Source organism: Cherax quadricarinatus, chromosome 17, assembly GCF_038502225.1.
Source record: "Cherax quadricarinatus isolate ZL_2023a chromosome 17, ASM3850222v1, whole genome shotgun sequence".
Lineage (NCBI taxonomy): Eukaryota > Metazoa > Arthropoda > Malacostraca > Decapoda > Parastacidae > Cherax > Cherax quadricarinatus.
Window position 1 is genome coordinate 39,403,321 of NC_091308.1, and position 21,204 is coordinate 39,424,524.

At 37.2% G+C, this 21,204-nt stretch overlaps 1 protein-coding gene across 2 annotated transcripts in view; it reads left to right on the forward strand.

The window, feature by feature from the left end:
• The first annotated feature begins 3,589 nt into the window (after positions 1-3,589).
• LOC128686472 (UDP-glucosyltransferase 2) overlaps positions 3,590-21,204 on the forward strand; it is a 53,235-nt gene continuing 35,620 nt past the window's right edge. The window contains exon 1 of one of the 2 annotated variants that reach the window (XM_053773419.2): positions 3,590-3,743. The gene's annotated coding sequence lies outside the window, so the exon portion shown is untranslated. The remainder of the gene's footprint in view (positions 3,744-21,204) is intronic. The other variant, XM_053773418.2, reaches the window with a different exon arrangement.

Sequence of the window (21,204 nt, forward strand, 5' to 3'; positions counted from 1 at the left end):
CTGCTTGTTGTATGAGTTGTGACCAGTGATTGTTGTGGTCTTGGTCTAGGCTGTGTAAAATGTTGTTTCTAAGGTAAGTGAGATCTAATTGGACTTGATTAAATCTATGTGTGTTATAGAGGAAGCGGTTGTGGTAGCAGATAATTAGTCTTCTTGTTCTGAGTGACGGTTTGTAGGAATAACGAGTGGTGTGCGTTTTCTTTGGTATTGCGATGTTGGCTGCTTGTGTAATGGTGTCCTGGATGAGATTACGTTGAGTATCGATGTCAGAGATAGGTTTGTTGTTGTAGTCATAGGTGAGATTAATATTGTCTATGTGTTGTTTGAAAGCATCCCAGTCAGCGTTCTTGTAGGAGAAGGAAGGTGTGGTTGGAATGAGGATAGGGTTGGAGGAGATGTGTAAGATGACTGGGATGTGATCAGAGCCTGTAATAGGGCCAGGTGAGATGCAGTGTTGAAATAGAGAGCTGGCTCGGTTTGCCAGAATGATGTCTGGTTTGCCTTGGCCCATGTGGTTGTAGAAGTTGTTGAAGTCTGGGCCGAGATGAATTAGGTGTTTATGGTTTGTGAAGTTGAGTAACTGGTGACCAAGTTGGTTGTTACTGGTGTGATGAAAGGCGGTGTGTTTGGCATTCATGTCAGCTAGTATGTATGTTGGTGTGTTGGTGTAGTTGAAGACTAAGGAGAGGTCGTGTATGTTGAGAATAGTGTTTGGGCGAGCATAGGTGGTGAAAAAGATAAAGGGGCCAAGGTGGGTGTGTATTCTGACTGCAAGACAGTGTTGGTGAATAAAAGGGATTGGGAGAAATTCGTGTTTTATGTTGGATTTGACAAGGATGGCAACCCCATCGTGGGGATCATAGGGGGACTGTAGTGCAGTATAACCATAATGGCGGATACATTGAGGGGCTTTGAGGCAGGTACTGTTTAGTAAAACAATATCTGGCCTCTCTGCTTCAAGGAGCTCGGTCAGTAGGTGTCTAATTGTATAGTAAGTATAATAAGAACGTATGTTGAACTGAATCACTTTAAACATGATTTAATGATTTCGTCATAGCAAAGTTAATGTCGGGGGAGGAGTTTGGATTAAAGCCCGTGATAGTGGTGTCATCAGTGGATGTGTGTTTGTAGGTGTTATGGACCCGTTTCCTGGAAGGGGAGGAAGATGCCTAACTGTTGCAAATGTGTCTTACCTAACAGCCTGTCGGTATTTTATACCATTTTAATGTTCACTCTGTCAGACACTGCAACACAAGGGTATCTTGGTACAGACCTAAAATCAACTTTGTCTACTTCTACTAGTGAGAATAATAATAATAATAATAATAATAATAATAATAATAATAATAATAATAAGAATAAGAAGAAGAAGAAGAAGAAGAAGAAGAAGAAGAAATAGATGAAAAAATAAAGAAGGGCATAAAACACACAAACTAAATATAAAACATACAAAACTGTTAGTGTAAGTAATACATAAGCATTATAGATCACAAAAAAAAAACAACTAACATGTCTTCTGTAACTTTTTTAGTGAAAGATCTGGACTTGGTGTGACTACCAGATCCTTTTGATATTGGGTGGAATATTGGACAGACTTTCCCTCACTTCTTCCTCGACCGACTATAATCTTTCACTTTTGTTATCTTTTATGTTTGTGAGCAAAGAAAATCGCAGCTCACACAGGTACGATGTGGAAAATTGCTGAAGAATTGCCAGAACTTTTTTCTCAACTTAAGGATATTCATTCTTAATCTCTATCCAGAATTCTTCCTGAGCTTGAGTTTAGTGCTTAGTTTTTATAATAATAATAATAATAATCGTCCAGATGCACTTCCTTGTGCTTTAATTTCAAGTTGCCAACATAGAATATTTCAATTAATTTCTCTTCTTCTGTGAGTCTAAGCTTCGACAGTTTTGATACTGATACAATAAATGAGTTTCTAAACTAGTCATTGTCTTCCGTAAATAAATTTGGGAAATAATACTGATTTTTTTTCTGCAAGTATTTCAAGAAGCTTTAAATCACTACCACGATCCCTTTATTCTTTGCTACAGCAACATGTGGGATCATATACATGTTGCCTTCCTTCACTTTGACAGCCAAAATTCTTAATTTATCTCTCAGAGCATTAATTTTGTTAATTGTTGGCATTATCAGTGGCACATCAGGGCGTCGTGGCACCCCCGAGGCATTATAAGTGTAAACTCTCTGTAAACTCTTTGTAGATAAACCCCCTAGTAAATACACCCCTTGCAAAACCTTTGTACATAAACCCCCTTGTTAACCAATTCTAGATAAACCCCCTTGTTAACCAATTCTAGATAAACCCCCTTGTTAACCAATTCTAGATAAACCCCCTTGTTAACCAATTCTAGATAAACCCCCTTGTTAACCAATTCTAGATAAACCCCCTTGTTAACCAATTCTAGATAAACCCCCTTGTTAACCAATTCTAGATAAACCCCCTTGTTAACCAATTCTAGATAAACCCCCTTGTTAACCAATTCTAGATAAACCCCCTTGTTAACCAATTCTAGATAAACCCCCTTGTTAACCAATTCTAGATAAACCCCCTTGTTAACCAATTCTAGATAAACCCCCTTGTTAACCAATTCTAGATAAACCCCCTTGTTAACCAATTCTAGATAAACCCCCTTGTTCACCAATTCTAGATAAACCCCCTTGTTAACCAATTCTAGATAAACCCCCTTGTTAACCAATTCTAGATAAACCCCCTTGTTAACCAATTCTAGAATTCTAGACAAACCCCCTTGTTAACCAATTCTAGATAAACCCCCTTGTTAACCAATTCTAGATAAACCCCCTTGTTAACCAATTCTAGATAAACCCCCTTGTTAACCAATTCTAGATAAACCCCCTTGTTAACCAATTCTAGATAAACCCCCTTGTTAACCAATTCTAGATAAACCCCCTTGTTAACCAATTCTAGATAAACCCCCTTGTTAACCAATTGTAGATAAACCCCCTTGTTAACCAATTCTAGATAAACCTCCTTGTAAATTCTTGTAGGTAAACTTTTGTAGATAAACCCTTAGTAGATAAACCCCTTGAAGATAAGCCAATTGTAGATAAACCCCTTGCAGATAAACCCCTTGTAGATAAACCCCTAGCAGATAAATTTCTTGCAAACCCCCTTTGTAAACTCGTTGGTGATCAACCCCTTGAAGATAAATTCCTTGTAAACCCCTTGTAAATAAATCCCTTGTAGATAAACCCCAAGTAAATAAATCTCTAGTAGATTATCCCCTTGTAAATAAACCCGTAACAGATATATCTATAGTAGATAAACCCTTTGTAGATAAACCCCAATAGATAAATCTCTAATATATAAACTCTTTGTACATATACATCTATTAGGTAAATCCCTAGTAGATAAACCCACAATAGATAAACATCTAGTAGAAAAATTCCTAGTGGATAAACCTCTACTTAAAATTTGAATAATGATTTTGTGTACAATCATGTTGCGTTATTTTATCAAGGATAATGATCGGTTATTATTAGTGCTGTTCCTTGTACTGAAGCCTTGAGCAAGCGATAATGAATAATCTTTATTCAGGTAGCAAGTCATGATTATATGAAGGTGTTAGTGTGTGGTGTAGAGTGTCGTCAGTGTAGTAACCCACATTCCTGGCTCTTGGTACGCTGATGTAGTGTCACTCAACCAACAGTTGAACATTTTGAGTCCCTTTTCGACGTAGTTTTCACGAGAGTCTTTGACGTAAGTTCATATATTAAGTTTTCATCTAAACTCTAGAAACTAAAAAGTAAATGTATGGTTTTATGAGTATCTGTATTTCAAGTAATTTTTTGCTCCCTCTAGATGAAAAATAGCGTAATCAAAAATATATGTTAACTGTGTTCTTTATAAGCTCTGTGGGAAACTATTCATTATTTCAACATTTTCTTGTACAGTATATGATGAGGCATCCAAAATATAAGACAAAGTTGTATGAACATTCCTTCTAACAAATTGATAGAAATCTCCACGTATACCTGGAGTATACATGGAGTATACGTGAGTATACCTGGAGTATACCTGGAGAGGGTTTCGGGAGTCAATGTCCCCCCCCGGCCCTGTCTGAGACCAGGCCTCGTGGTGGATCAGGGTCTGATCAACCAGGCTGTTACTGCTGTGAGCACATAAACCGACGTAACAACCACATCCCGGCTGTGGTTTAGGTGCTTATCCAGCGCCTTCTTGAAGACAGCCAGGTGTCTATTTGCAATCCCCCTTATGCGTGCTGGGAGGTAGTTGAACAGTCTTGGGCCCCTGACACTTTCTGTGTAGTCTCATGGCTCCCTTTCTTTTCATTAGGGGAATGTTGCATCTCCTGCAGAGTCTTTTGCTTTCGTAGGGGGTGATTTTCGTGTGCAAGATTGGTACTAATCCCTCTAGGATTTTCCTAGTGTATATTATCATCTACCTTTCTCGCCTGGGTTCCAAGGAATACAAATCAAGGGACTTAGACCGTTCCCAGTAATTTAGGTGCTTTGACATACTTATATGTGTCGTGAAAGTTCTCTGCACATTCTCCAGGTTAGTGAAGATTGAAGATCTAAAGACTTTTAACAGTTTGTGACAGTGAAATGTACTCTTAACCTTTCTCACCAAGAAACTTCAAGAATCTGTATTCTTCGGTATTTTGTTTTTCATCTATTGTTAATAAGGTTATGATTCAGTTACCTGTAGCCCGCGAACTGAAGATGAGAGGTTCATTAACTTTCACTGCATTTTTTACAGAAACTTAATTCGGCAACTGCCCTAGACGATCTGATAATGGAAAAAGTTATTTCGCATTTCATTTCCATTCGTTTATTAGCTGTTAAATGTTCCAGCCCATTTCACTTAAATTCTTGGTGAGTTTTGTTATTAGCATTTATCATAAGTGCTATGATCGAACTTGGTTTAAAATTTGAGGTATTGGGCTAAACAACCTGCGATTTCACTGGTAACCTTATTAAATCTGTTTAGGTGATTGTTTACAAATCTCACATTATCCAGATTTAAGCTAAGATTACTGGACGAAGAATTTCGTGGAAAATAATCTGAAAAGCATTTTGGTTATGTTGTACACAAGGAGGAGGTCGTTAGTTGGTAAGTTTCTTCATGCAGTCATCCTCCTCATCTATAATAGGCCTATAGGGCAGAAGAGTCTTAATATATTAAGAAGGAAATGAAGGAAATGCCCTGAATGTAGGCCAATGCTAGTGGAAGTAGATCTTGTCTATACATCAGAGAAATACTGAAGAAATTCCTTGCATCAAAATCCCAAGATGTTGTTGTATCTGACAGGATGCAGGAATTTCTTCAAAACATTTATAACCTATTGATACAACTTACTATCACTAGTGGTATTCTCCACTAATGACTAAGGCAACAGTGCTCTATGTGACCTGACTTAAATGAAGACCACCTCATAACTGGTTAAACATAGAATGGATAGCAGAACCTGTCTAGCACAGGTCAGCAAGTAAACTACAGTGTTCATAAATCTTTTGGTAATATAAAGTATCTTTTGTTTTCAGGTAATAAAACTATTTAAAACAGCTTAGTTTTTAAGGCCTTTTCTTATCAAATGACTCACGAAATCGTAATGACACGATTGCAAACAAACCATAACCCGGCCGGGATTGAACCCGCGGTCAGAGAGTCTCAAAACTCCAGCCCGTCGCGTTAGCCACTAGACCAGCTAGCCACAATAAGATTCATCCAACTAGGTATATTTCTACACCATAGGAAGGTTAGCACAGGCACCACTGTGACCACAAATGCAAGTTTTTTCAGACGAATCTCCAGCTAGCGTGGCCGTGACGAACTCTAGCTCAAGTCCCTTCACTGCCGTCAACATGACTCAAAATAACTTGCATTTGTGGTCACAGTGGTGCCTGTGCTAACCTTCCTATGGTGTAGAAATATACCTAGTTGGATGAATCTTATTGTGGCTAGCTGGTCCAGTGGCTAACGCGACGGGCTGGAGTTTTGAGACTCTCTGACCGCGGGTTCAATCCCGGCCGGGGTATGGTTTCTTATCAAATGTTTGTCTTTGCTATGATTATCCCGGGGATGGTAGAGATGCACAGTTTGAGATTTATTTTTATATATTCGAGAAGCGCTAAACTCGTAAGATAACTATGTTTAATCAATGAGAGTGAGAGTAGTTTGTTATTCTAGGGTCAAGAGCCTTGACACGCATGAAGGCATCATTTTCTTCCTTTGCGTGGTACTAATGCAACTGTACTGTAGTACATTCCAACATAAGAACATGAGAGAGAAGGAAGAGTGCAGTAGGCCTACTGGCCCATGCGAGGCAGGTCGAAGTCGCCTAACGGCTTATACCACTGACTCATCCTCGTCAGGTCCAGGTCACATCAGCTTAAAGGAAGGCGCACGGCATCAGACCTACTAGCACAAGCTAGTCAGGTCCAGCTCACTCCCACCCACACCAGCTCATGTATTTATCTAACCTGTTTTTAAAACTACACAACGTTTTAACTTCTTTGACGGTACTTGAGAGTTTGTTCAACGCTGTGAGTCCTGTCTTAGCTAGCTATTTTTAGCACGCTGTTTACATTCTCTTTATTTATTTGTTTTCCATTTATACACCTCAGTCATGTCCTCCATAATTCCACGCCTTTCTAGAGAGTGCAGATTTAGGGCCCTCAGTCTATCCTAATAGGGAAGATTTCTGATACGTGGGATCAACTTTGTCATCCTCCTCTGTACTTTGACCAGTGTATATACTATATCCAATCTGTGATAAAGTGACCAGAACTGCGCAACATAATCTAAATGAGGCCTAACCAAAGATAAATAGAATTGAAGAGCAACCTGAGAACCTCTGTTATTTATACTTTCTGAAATGAAGCCAAGGATTCTGTTCGCTTTATTGTGAATACTATAGCACTGTTGTCTTGGTTTCAGATTAAAGTTAACTAAAACTCCTAAATCCTTTTTGCAATGAGTAATACAGTGGTACCTTGACTTACGAGTTCCCCAACTTATGAGTTTTCCGAGTTACGAGCCTTCGCTCAGTCGATTTTTTGCTTTGAGTTGAAAGCCAAAATCTGAGTTTCGAGCGAACTTCAGATATGCCACCAATCGCAGGAAAGAGGAAATATCAAAAACCTCGATAATAACCAATGTGTAACATCCTTTCAATTTTGATACCACTGGTAGAGTCGTCCTGCCAGAATGTTCTATAATGTATGCCCTGAGTAAAGAAAAACAGTACTGAAACATGTGTAATACATGTTTGGCAGGCTGTCTGGTTGGGTGGCCGGTTGGCTGGCTGATTTGCTTTGACTGTCTCTATCTCCTTCTATCTATCTATATCTATCTCTATCTCTGTCTATCTGTCTCTGTATCCATCTCTATCTCTGTCTCTATCTCACATGTACACATAAATACAGGTATACATAGTGCAAATTACCTAGGATAACCCCAAAAATCCAAACAAAGTGCTGAACTATGCTTGTAGATGTAAGGCATAATAAGCATGACTGGCAAGTAATGCACATTTTCATTTGTTCAGGAATCAGACATTAACGACTCTGCATCGTGTATAATACCTGTTGGTTCATGAACAGCTCTCTCTCTGAGACAGAGAGACAAGTAGAGAGACAGGAAGCAGAAACACAGACAGACAGAAAAAAACAGATAAGCAGACAGAGATAAACATAGAGCTAGACAGACAGATAGACAGACAAATAGAAAATTAGAAACAGATAGAAACAAACAGATAGACAGACATTTTTATGTGTAACCGTGAAAAATAAAGCCAAGGCAGTGCACGATCATTAAATGTCACTCCACGAGTGTCACTCCACAGGCAGTGGAGTGACACTCATCTTACACGGTGCTTCAATGAGTTTCATATATACTCCAGGATTTCTGAAACATTGTTGGGACCTGGCGAAAAAGACAAAAATCATTTCTTATTTATAAATACATGTTTCATATTTAAAAACCCATAACAAAAAAATTAGTGTGGTTTCATGGGGGCTGTAACGGATTAATGGTATTTCAATTAATTTCCATGAGGGAAAGTAATTTGATATACGAGAAAACTGAGTTACGAGTTTGGTCACGGAACGAATTAAACTAGTAAGTCAAGGTACCACTGGACTAATGTCTTTATTATTTAGTTCATATGCGGCATGATTATTTTCCTGTCCAACATTTAGAACTTTACATATGTCAGTATTAAACTTCATCTGTCACTCCTCCGACCACTGCATCAGTTTATTCAAATCATCCTGGAGTGCTCTAATGTCCTCATTAGAATGAATTGGATGGCTTATTTTGGTGTTATTAGCAAATTTGCTTATGTCGCTTTTTATTCTCTCATCATGTCGTTTATGTAAATTGTGAACAACAAGGAGCCCAACACTGACACCTGTGGAACACCACTTGTGACGTGCTCGCACTCTGATTTCTCCCCATTTATGCAGACTCTCTGCTGCCTATTTGTCAATTTTGCCTCTACCCAGGAAAAAAATTTCTCCTCCAACTCCATTTGCCTTAAGTTTCCTCAATAGCCTCTGATGTAAAACTTCATCGAAAGCCTGATCGAAGTCCATATACACAATATCATATTCATTAGCATGATCTACCTCCTCAAATACCTTAGTGAAAAAAAGTAAGTAAATTCGTAAGGCAGGAATGCCACTTTGCAAAACCGTGTTGAGATTCATTAATCAATTTATGCCTTTCAAGATAGCTACAAATTGCCTCGGCAATTATTTATTCCATAAATTTTCCCACATTTGCCATTTTCCACTTGGCTGGCACTATACCAGTTTGTAGTGATATATTGAAAAGATTAGCCAAAGGTATGCTAATTTCCTCTTTACATTCCTTTAAATCCCTCGCAAACAGTTTGTCAGGGCCAAGGGATTTGTTAGGGTTTAATTTCTCTATTTGTCTGAGGACCATGCCACTAGTTACCCCAATCGTGCATAGTTTATTATCGTCGTGTTCTACATAATTTATTATTTCTGGAATTCCGCTAGTATCTTCCTGAGTAAAAACCGAGAGGCAGTAGCTGTTGATAATTTCACACATTTCCTTATCACTGTCAGTGGTCTGACGTGAGTTATTTTTAAGTGGGCCTATTTTGTCTCTAATCTTACTTCAGTATATCTGAAAGAACCATTTTGGGTTAGTCTTCGAATCCCTTGGGAGTTTAGACTTATAAACCCTTTTCACTCGTCTTATTCCTCTTTTTTTTTCTCTCTTTAAATAAATATATTGATTTCTTAACTGCTCATTCCCTCTTTTGATACGCCTGTATCTGCCTCTCCTATGACCAATGAGTTGAGGCTGCGACGAACCAAAGATAATGCTATCTGATAATATCTTCATAGATTATAAGTCACACCAGTATTTATTGCTTATGTGCTCTCCTTCCCTTACCTTGTTAAACTGTGACGTGATGAAACCAACTGCCTGGGTTAAACATAGTCACTGAAGATTACAGTTAACTGCATTTTTATTTTCGATCTATAGCTGAACACCTATTATCCTACCTCACATCATTTCAAAGAATACAATCAAATACCATCAATTCAAGATTACCTTTTTAATCTTTCATCGTAAGTCATACAGCTTAACTCTGGCAGCCATTTAATAGCTCCTCTTTGAACACTTTCTAACTTATCTAAGTGTTTGTTTTTTAGGTCCGGTCACCACACAGCCGCTGCATGTGATAAGTGAAAAGAGAGAGTAGACAGACATGCTTATTGGTGCACTTTTCTTGGGACTATATCCAAAGATATTTCGGCTCTAGTCATATTTGTTGTATCATAAGCACCCCAAATGCAGGAGTTAAAAGCGTGGCATCATGGGAGCAGTTGTATATCTTTCAGTGTATATGCACTGATTGAAGAATTAAACACTTTTGCAACATTTGGGAATCTTCATTGTGGAAATGTTTCTCCAACAAGTGGCTTCCTCAGTCTGGTACAGAGATTAATAGTGGAAGATGAGGAGTTTGAGGTAATTAGTCGATCAGCTTGGAGTCGATGTTTTCAGTCCAACAATTTTTAGAAAAACATAGATTACCGCGCTAGTTTTGCGAAAAATAAGTTTGATGTTTAAGGAAAGGAGAAAGAGTTGTGAAAGATCTGAAAGGCAGAGAATAGGAGATTTGACAGGAATAGAAAGTCAGTTTAGTACGTGAGAAGACAGAGTTTTATGAAATCGGAAGGGTAGCCATGGCTAGAGAACGAATTGCGAATAGTGGAATTTTTCGAGTCAAGAACCTGACGGTCACAAATGTGAAGGGCTTGGAGGGAGAGAAATAAGAACACTTTCCATGACATAGGAAACATAGTAAGAAAAGTAGTCAATGTACATGCCATTGTACACAGGCTTTCAATAAACCAAAACTGTTAATAACAAAATCTCTTACAGTACCATTTTTCGGCGTGGAGGGAGTTGAGCATGAAGTGCCCAATCCTCATTCTCGCCAAAGAACAGATAATGGTAATGCTGATAGGGAACGACATGGGATCGATTCCTCGGCTAGTCGCAGTGCTGTTATTGATTAAATACCACTCGTCCGTGGTTACAATAATATATATTTTGCTTGTGGAGGCTAGTACACCAAACGGGGAGTAGAATGAAAATTGCTCTGAGGCACCCAAACCACCGTATGCCCTTGGATCACGGTAAAACACCTAGCTCTGCTGGGTTCATGATTCTTGTAGGATTTGGTAGTCCTGTGGGTTAGAGCGTCATGTGATTTTCGCTCACCAAGAGGTTGGTCTAAACGACATGGGTTGAAGTCGCAGTGTTGTTATTGATATATATATATATATATATATATATATATATATATATATATATATATATATATATATATATATATATATATATATATATATATATATATATATATAGTGCAGTGTTGTTATTGATATATATATATATATATATATATATATATATATATATATATATATATATATATATATATATACCTGGAGTTTACCTCTCTCCAGGTAAACTCCAGGTATATATATATATATATATATATATATATATATATATATATATATATATATATATATATATATATATATATATATATATATATATATATATCAATAACAACACTGCACTAGCCAAGGACTCGAACCCATGCTGCTTTGGCCTGCCAAAGCAGCATGTGTTCGAGTCCTTGGCTAGTGCAGTGTTGTTACTGATCAATACCACTCGTTCATGGTCACAATACTATGTTTATGTATATATATATATATATACACACACATATATATATATATATATATATACACACATATATATATATACACATGGTGCGGGATTACCAAAACTGTTGTCCAGAGGGCTGAGGAAGGGTTGTTGAGGTGGTTCGGACATGTAGAGAGAATGGAGCGAAACAGAATAACTTCAAGAGTGTATCAGTCTGTAGTGGAAGGAAGGCGGGGTAGGGGTCGCCCTAGGAAAGGTTGGAGCGAGGGGGTAAAGGAGGTTTTGTGTGCGAGGAGCTTGGACTTCCAGCAGGCATGTGTGAGCGTGTTTTATAGGAGTGAATGGAGACGAATGGTTTTTAATACTTGACGTGCTGTTGGAGTGTGAGCAAAGTAACATTTATGAAGGGGTTCAAGGAAACCGGCAGGCCGGACTTGAGTCCTGGAGATGGGAAGTACAGTGCCTGCACTCTGAAGGAGGGGTGTTAATGTTGCAGTTTAAAAACTGTAGTGTAAAGCACCCTTCTGGCAAGACAGTGATGGAGTGAATGATGGTGAAAGTTTTTCTTTTTCGGGCCACCCTGCCTTGGTGGGAATCGGCCAGTGTGATAATAAAAATAAATAATAAATATATATACATATATATATATATATATATATATATATATATATATATATATATATATATATATATATATATATATATATATATTATATATATATATATATATATATATATATATATATATATACATATATATATATATATATATATATATATATATATATATATATATATATATATATATATATATATATATATATATATATATATATATATTTATATATATAATATGCAATAAGATCACAGTAAACAGGTGATTTCAGAATATGCAAAACAACCACTCTGAAAGAATAGAGAAATTCCAAGCGCTTTCGTGACTACTCACATTATCAAGGAACTATGAAAGTAAAGCATCCAAGGAAGCTATATAAGGGGTCTGGTCGGCACCTCACTATCAGATCCCACAACGGTTTAAACACGTGACGCTCGGCGAGCCAACTTGGAAAGGTCCTTGGCACAACTCACCCCACAAACTATTCTACCCAAGAAATAAGAAATTTTAAAGATTATTTGTCCAGTGTATTATTAAATTCTTCCCAAATTCTATTAATTATAAATGGATCTAATTTATATAAACCAAAGGAAATATTCATATTATTGTCAAAACTGCTTTTTATGAAACAAGATTCAATTATATTCCTGTCGACCAGAATACTTTTTACAATCCAAAAAGGGACAACCAGCCTTATTCAAATAAAAATATGTTGGTTCTCCCTTACCATGAAAACTTGGTTGATATGCCTTCTCTTCTTAAGACTTTTAATATTAAAGTTGTATTCAAAAATCTCGATACAGTAAAAAAACTTTTGATAAAGAATTCCCCCCAAAATGCTGATGGATGTGTCTATAAGATTCCTTGTAAAATTTGCGATAAAGTTTATTACGGTCAAACTGGTAAAAATCTCGAACTAAGATTAAAACAACATAAATATAGCATTAGAACTGGACAAGATTCCAATGCTCTATTTATTCATGTAAGAGATTTTAACCATCCAATTGATTTTCAAAAAGTTGAGAAAGTAGTATCAAGCAAGTCCATGGTCGACAGGAATATAATTGAATCTTGTTTCATAAAAAGCAGTTTTGACAATAATATGAATATTTCCTTTGGTTTATATAAATTAGATCCATTTATAATTAATAGAATTTGGGAAGAATTTAATAATACACTGGACAAATAATCTTTAAAATTTCTTATTTCTTGGGTAGAATAGTTTGTGGGGTGAGTTGTGCCAAGGACCTATCCAAGTTGGCTCGCCGCGCGTCACGTGTTTAAACCGTTGTGGGATCTGATAGTGAGGTGCCGACCAGACCCCTTATATAGCTTCCTTGGATGCTTTACTTTCATAGTTCCTTGATAATGTGAGTAGTCACGAAAGCGCTTGGAATTTCTCTATTCTTTCAGAGTGGTTGTTTTGCATATAATATATATATATATATATATATATATATATATATATATATATATATATATATATATATATATATATATATATATATATATATATATATATATATATATATATATATATATATATATATATATATATATATATATATATATATATTGCAAATATCGCAAACTAAGCAATACAGAATGCAAAACAACATGGGGGGAGTAGAATGATAGCTCTAGGCCTTTCGTGTTGCAATCAACATATCAGGAGCTTCCAACGTTTCAGAAAAAGGAGGATGTCCGAGCTCATACGATGCCAGAGGATGTGTTCACTGGAGTGAGGGAGGGAGGGAGAGAGAGAGAAAGGAACAGGAAGTGCCCCCAGGCATACCAGTGCCCATTGCCAGAAAGATGAATATTATAGCATTAGAAAAATCCCACGAGCTTTAATATTGTAATAGAAGACTAAAGGAAAGTAACATGACAGTAATAAAAATTCGGTCATATTCTGCTTTGATATAAATAATTTTACATGCATGATTATATTGTCAGTGATGTAGAAGTCACTGGCAATTATTGAGGAACCTTCCTTCAGCGGGTCCATTTAATGGGGCGAGAAAACGGGAATATTTAAAGGGGAGACTTCTATAAGTTATACAAAGTAAAATGGGGTTCATTAAAATAAATTCATTTAATAAACGGGGAGGCATCTGTAATTACAAGAAAGATGGCCACAGTTATTCATTCCCCATGATTCCAAGACAAATGCTGGTTCAGCCTTCAGAAATTACAGGAAAAATAGGAGGAATATTTTGAAGAACTGTTAAATGTTGATGAAAATAGGGAAGCTATGATTTCGTATAATAGCCAGGAGGTATACTGTCATTGAGGAGTGAGGAAGAGCCAGATGAGAGTGTGGGGAAGATGCATGATGCAGTGGGTAGAATAAAAGGGGGTAAAGCAGCTGGGATTGTTAACATTAAGACAGAAATGTTCAAAACAGGTGGCGATATAATTTTAGAATAGATGGTGCTTTTATTTAATAAATGTATGAAAAATGGGAAGGTACCCAGGGATTGGCAGACAACATGCACAGTTCCTTTACATAAAGGTAATGGGGTAGTGATGACCTAAAGGATTGCAAACTGATGGGCTACCAAGCAGGTAAAAAAACAGTGCTGTTAAAATTCCAAACTAGCCTACAAAGAAACAACCTACTAAAAACATCTGTTTCTATGAAAACTGATGTTTACGTCAATGAGTGCCTTACCAAAATTAGACAAAACCTTCTTTATCGGCTAAGAAAATTATGCTATGCCCAAAAAATCCACCAGTGCTTTGTGAGGGATGGAAAAATCGCAGTTAGGAAACAGCCCACTGGGAAGAGATACTTCATCTCTACAGAACATGACCTTAAAACATTCCTAAGTGAGGCTGGACTAACAGAATCAGAGTAAAGTGCAGATAATACCCACAGTCCACAGTTAGTGTTATATTGTCATAAATTTGTGCCCCCCTAAAATTCTAATACCCCAACTACTTTTGATTGTCATTGTTGTATTCAACGACCATTCTACCTCATAGTCTTAATTGTGTTTAATATCTACAGAATCTATCTCCTTTTTTACAACTTACCACATCACTGTTCTATCTTATTTTATTATAAACTAACCATAACTTGTCTTCAATAATTCTACCTCACTTTAAAAAATACTCAATTGCCCAATTTTATTCTAAATCCCTATTATTGCCCAATTTTACTTTAAACTAAATTGATCAAACTTATTGTAAACTTCTTTTATTGACCATTTTTAATTCCATACTTTTTTAAACTAGTATTTTCAACTACAACTTTTATATTATCCTGTCTACCATCTTACTAGCATATTATAACCAAGTCATTGCCATTTTTATTTTTATCATTTTGTTTATTATTCTTTTGCTACCTTAATTTGTGTATATTATCCTGTCAATTTAAATGTAATTATACTCTAATTCTTGTAAACAACTTATATAAGATCTTAGTGCAATTACAATTGAGAGTCTTGTGCCTTTATTATATTATTAGATTAATCACAGTTTTACTCTAGCTCATTCTAGCTCAATACATAGTCAATACCAAATTCACTATATTAGACCATAGTGCAATTACTAGTGAGAGACTGGTGCTATTTGTAATTTGTATTTTTATATTATTAGACTAAACCTAGTTGTACTATAGCTCTTTCTAGCTCAATACATAGTCAATACCAAATTCACTATATTAGACCATAGTGCAATTACTAGTGAGAGACGGGTGCTATTTTTAATTTGTATTTTTATATTATTAGATTAAATTCAGTTGTACCATAGGTCATTCTAACTCAATACATAGTCAATACCAAATTCACTATATTAGACCATAGTGCAATTACTAGTGAGAGACTAGTGCTATTTTTAATTTGTATTTTTATATTATTAGATTAAACCTATTGTACTATAGCTCATTCTAGCTCAAAACATAGACTCCACAAAAGTCATTATTAGATCTTAGTGCAATTACAAGTGAGAGTCTTGTTCTATTTTTAATTTGTATTTTTATATTACTAGTTTATACCTAGTTGTACTTTAGTTCATTCCAGCACAACACATAGACAACATCAACTTCATTATGTGTAGTAGTGACTATACTCTACATGGCCAAAATACTCTAGCTATATACTTGTCCAAACTTCCTACCACTACAGATATCAGTACTAGAACTCAACACACAACTCAGGATATAAATAACCATAATTTAAACCTAGAAGATGATTGATCACGTTGACCCTGATCTAAACCTCCATAATCTAACACCCAATCAAAACCTATTGGAAAGTAACTGCCTTTATTACACAGCATCACAAGCCAGCACTATCCTAAACAATGCTAAAAGTCTATCAGTACTTAACTACAACATCAGGTCCTTAAGCAAACACTATGATGACCTCCTAGCACTCCTTGAATCACTAAAGACACCCTTCTCCTGCATTATTCTTACTGAGACCTGGCTTAAGCAGGACACAATAGATATCTACCCTCTACCAGGATACACAGCAGTTCACAACTGCAGACCAAACCAAGTTGGGGGTGGTATTGCAATCTATTACTCTAACTAATTATCTTGTATTAGCACCACTTGCTTTAGTGATGAATATGGGGAATACATTTTTGTTAATTTTACTATAAAAAACCTTAAGACGCCTATAACAATCGGTGCCATTTACCGGATACCTCACACAAACATCCCAAATTTCAGTGAGAAATTAAAGTCACTAATAACAAACAGACAAATGAATAAGCACCACCTTCTCTTAGCTGGAGACTTCAACATCAACCTTGGCTTACTAGATGATCAGCCTGTAACTGATTTCATCAACAATATGAACAACACACTTCTCATACCAACAATAACTAAACCAGCCAGGCTCACTGAGACAAGTGCAACCATAATAGACCACATATGGACCAATATACTAGCCCCCCTTAAATCAGGGATAATCACAGATAGCACTACAGACCACTACCCTACCTTCCTCCTGACAAACATTAGTAAACCACCACTTGAATACAACAAAGTCTCATTTAGACTCCATGACGAGGCCTCAGTAAGGAAGTTCACAGCTGACCTAGAGACTGTTGACTGGCCTACAGAATTCTCCAAGGCCAATGGTATTGATGACTGGACAGACATTTTTCTTAACAAATTACTTAGACTATACAACAAACATTGTCCTATGAAAACAAAACAGATCACAAACAAACGGCTTGGTTGCCCATGGCTAACCAGCACCATTCTGAAATCCATTGACAAGAAACACCAATATGAAAAGCAATATAGACAAGGCTTAATACACAAAGATATTCTTAAACACTATTCATCAGCTCTCACCAAAGTAATAAAGAAAGCCAAACAACTATACTACTCCAGTAGATTCACAGACACTAGAGGAGATATAAAAAAGACCTGGAAAACACTCTCTCAGATTCTAGGGACCCACAAACTGAGAAAAACCAAGAATATTGTCCTAACTAAACCTAATGAAACACCACTACATCCCACTGACACAGCTAACAAGATAAACGACTTCTTCTCAACCATAGGATCTAATCTCGCCAGTAAAATCCCACATACCAATGCCCATGCCGGGGACTACCTAGATGGAAATTTCCCTAATTCCTTCTATCTTGCACCAACTGAGCCCACGGAAGTCACCGAGATTATAAAGTCACTTAAAAATAACTCGGGGAATCTGTCTCATGTCCCACCATTACTGTACAAGTGAGCGGCCCATGTCCTTTCGCATGCTATTTCATTACTCTTTAACAAGTCACTAGAGACTAGCACCTTCCCGAAACTACTCAAGATGGCAAGGGTTACACCAATACATAAAGGTCGTGACCCTACAGACTTAAACAACTATAGGCCAATATCTAACTTACCATTGCTATCCAAAATCTTTGAGAAACTCGTGCACAGGAGACTGTATTCATTTATAACGGCTCAAAACATACTCAACCCCTGCCAATTTGGATTCAGGAAAAATAAAAGCACTAACGATGCAATCATAAAAGTGCTAGAACTGCTTTACACAGCATTGGAAAATAAGGAATATCCACTAAGAATTTTTATTGACCTAAGAAAAGCTTTTGACACAGTAGACCACGACATCCTACTCCACAAACTTGATCATTACGGTATAAGAGGCCATGCACTTGCTTATTTCAAATCTTACATTACTAATAGGTATTAGTATGTCACCATTAAAGACACAGCATCAGCAACACGGCCACTTGATACTGGAGTTCCGCAGGGAAGTGTCCTTGGTCCCCTGCTCTTCCTCATATACATCAATGACCTTCCAAACGTATCCCAACACCTGAAACCCATTCTCTTTGCTGACGACACGACTTATGTCATCTCTCACCCTAATCTTGCCACCGTCAACACCACTGTGAATGAGGAGCTGATCAAAATATCGACTTAGATGACAGCCAATAAACTTACGCTTAACACTGACAAAACCTACTATATTATGTTTGGTAGCAGAGCAGGAGATGCACAAATTAACATTAAGATTGACAACACTCTAATTACCAGAAATAATGGGGGCAAATTCCTAGGCTTATACCTTGACAACCACCTGAATTTCAGCACCCATATCCAGCATATAACCAAAAAAGTATCCAAAATGGTTGGGATCCTCTCCAAGATACGATACTACGTGCCGCAAAATGCGCTTCTCACACTATACCAATCACTTATTTATCCATACCTCACCTATGCTATTTGTGCTTGGGGATCAACTGCAGCAACACACCTAAAGCCAATAATAACCCAACAAAAAGCTGCAGTAAGAATAATCACTAAATCCCATCCCTGGCAACACCCCCCCCCCACTCTTCATAGACCTAAACTTACTCCCTGTTCAGTACATCCACACTTATTACTGTGCAATCTGCATCTACAGGGCCTTAAACTCTAATATCAACCTTGACCTAAAACGCTTTCTTGATAGTTGTGACAGAACCCACAGGCATAACACCAGACACAAACATCTCTACGACATTCCCCGTGTCCGACTAAACCTTTACAAAAATTCAATGTATGTCAAAGGCCCTAAAATCTGGAATACCCTACCTGAGAACTCTAGAACTGCAGACACATTCATCACCTTCAAAACTACCATTAGAAAACATCTTATCTCCCTGATACACCCTGTCAACTAACTACACGAATACCACCTGGTGGTTCACACTTACATTCACTGACTCATTTGACCATAAACAGAAATATTAATCTCAATATTAAAATAATGAATCCTGTGATACTCCAATACTGAAACTATGTACTGTGCCAAAACAAAAGCATTTACATTGCTAAACTCACAAACTAGTATTTAGTCACTTAGCCATAATACCAACTTACCTCATAATTTGTAATATTTTACAATTAAGAATAAAACTAAGTCTGCCCGAAATGCCTAGCCATGCTAAGCGTCCTAGTGGTACACTCTGTAATCACTATTTTGCTACATGTAAACCACACAATAACCAAATTTCTGTAAACTCAGCATTGTAATCCTTATAGAGAATAAACTTTGAATTTGAATTTGAATTTGAATTTGGAAAAAGAGAGTGTAAAAATTATAAGGAAATAAGTGTGTTGAGTATACCTGATAAAGTGTCGAGTTGTTATTGAAAGATTAAGAGTAAGACGAAAAGAAGTATCGCAGATGAACAAGGAGGCTTTAATACCAAGTGTTGACAGTGAAGCATCTAGGTGAACAGAATTTAGATAAGGGTATAAAGGTTTTTGTTGCATTTATGGATTTGGAAAAGGCATTTGATAGGGTGGATAGGAGAGTAATGTGGCAGATGTTACAAGTGTGTGGAGTAAATGGTAGGTTACTGAATGTAGTTAAAAGTTTTTACGTGGACAGAGAGGCTCAGCTTAGAGTATATAGGAGAGTTTAGTTTAATATCTTTATTATACGCCCCATACCCACCCTGCTGGCTATATAGGAGAGAGAGAATATTTCCCAGTAAAAGTAGGCCTTAGACAGGGATGTGTGATGTCACCATGGTTGTTCAATATATTTAAAGATGGGGTTGTAAGAGAAGTGAATAACAGGGTGTCGGGAAGAGGTGTGGGATTAAAAGATAAAGAATGCACCACAAAATGGGAGTTGTTACAGTTGCTTTTTACTGATGACACTGTGTTTTGGGGAGATTCTGAAGAGAAGTTGCAGAGGTTGGTAGACGAATTTGAAAGGTATTTAAAAGAAGGAAATTAAAAGTGAACATGGGAAAGAGTAAAGTTTACCTGGAGAAGGTTTCGGAGGTCAACGCCCCCGCGGCCCGGCTTCGTGGTGGTTCCGGGTCTGATCAACCTGACTGTTACTGCTGGCCACACATAAACTGAAGTACAAACCACAGCCCAGTTGATCAGGTAAGGTGATGATGATAGCAAAATAATATGTAATGAAAGATTGGATATCATATTGGAGGGAGGGAGTATGGAGGAAGTGAATGCCTTTAGATATTTGGGAGTGGACTTGTCAGCAGATGGGTCTATGGAAGGCGAGGTGAACCATAGAATTAACCAGGGAAACAAGATAACTGGAAGCAAAGAAGAGAATGCATGAGAGTGAAGTGGTACCAAAGCTCTTATATCGATAGTTAATGTTGCAAAAATGAGAAGGCTGGAGGCAGTTGGGATGTCGTGTCTTAGGTCAATGATTAGAAGGAAGTGTGGGTCCCTTAAAGCATTATCCATACGGCTGAGAAGGGGTTCTTGAGAAGGTTCAGACACTTAAAGAGGACTGAACAAAATAAAATGACTAGGAGGGTATATAAAACTACAGTGGCAGGCGGGACAGGGGTCGTCCTAGGAAAGGATGGAGGGAGGTGGGTAAAGGATGCTTTGTGTGCGAGGGGCTTAGACTTACAGCACACTTGCGTGAGCATTTTAGATAGTAGCGAATGAAAGCAAATGGATTTTATGACTTGATGTGCTGTTGGAGTGTGAGCAAAGCAACATTTATGAAGAGATTCGGGGAAACCGGTTAGCCGGAGGTGGGAAATACAGTGCCTGTGCTCTGAAGGACGGGTGAATATATGATGCAGTTTTTAAATGTAGTGTCAACACGCCTCTGGAAAGACAGTGATGAAGTAAGTGATGATGAATGTGTTTCTTCTTTCTCGGGTCACACTGCCTCGGTAGAAAACGGCCAAAGTGTTAATAAATTGAAGAATTCAGCCAAAACTAAGTCTTTTAAATGCACTCAAGATTGCATTAGGATAAACAAAAGCACTCTCTATGATTGAATTTGCGAGTCCATAACTAGATCAGTTTTCTTACTCTGACTAGTGGTCTTACCATCGTCCTTGTTCGTTGATACGTGGTTCATTCTGCAATCGTCC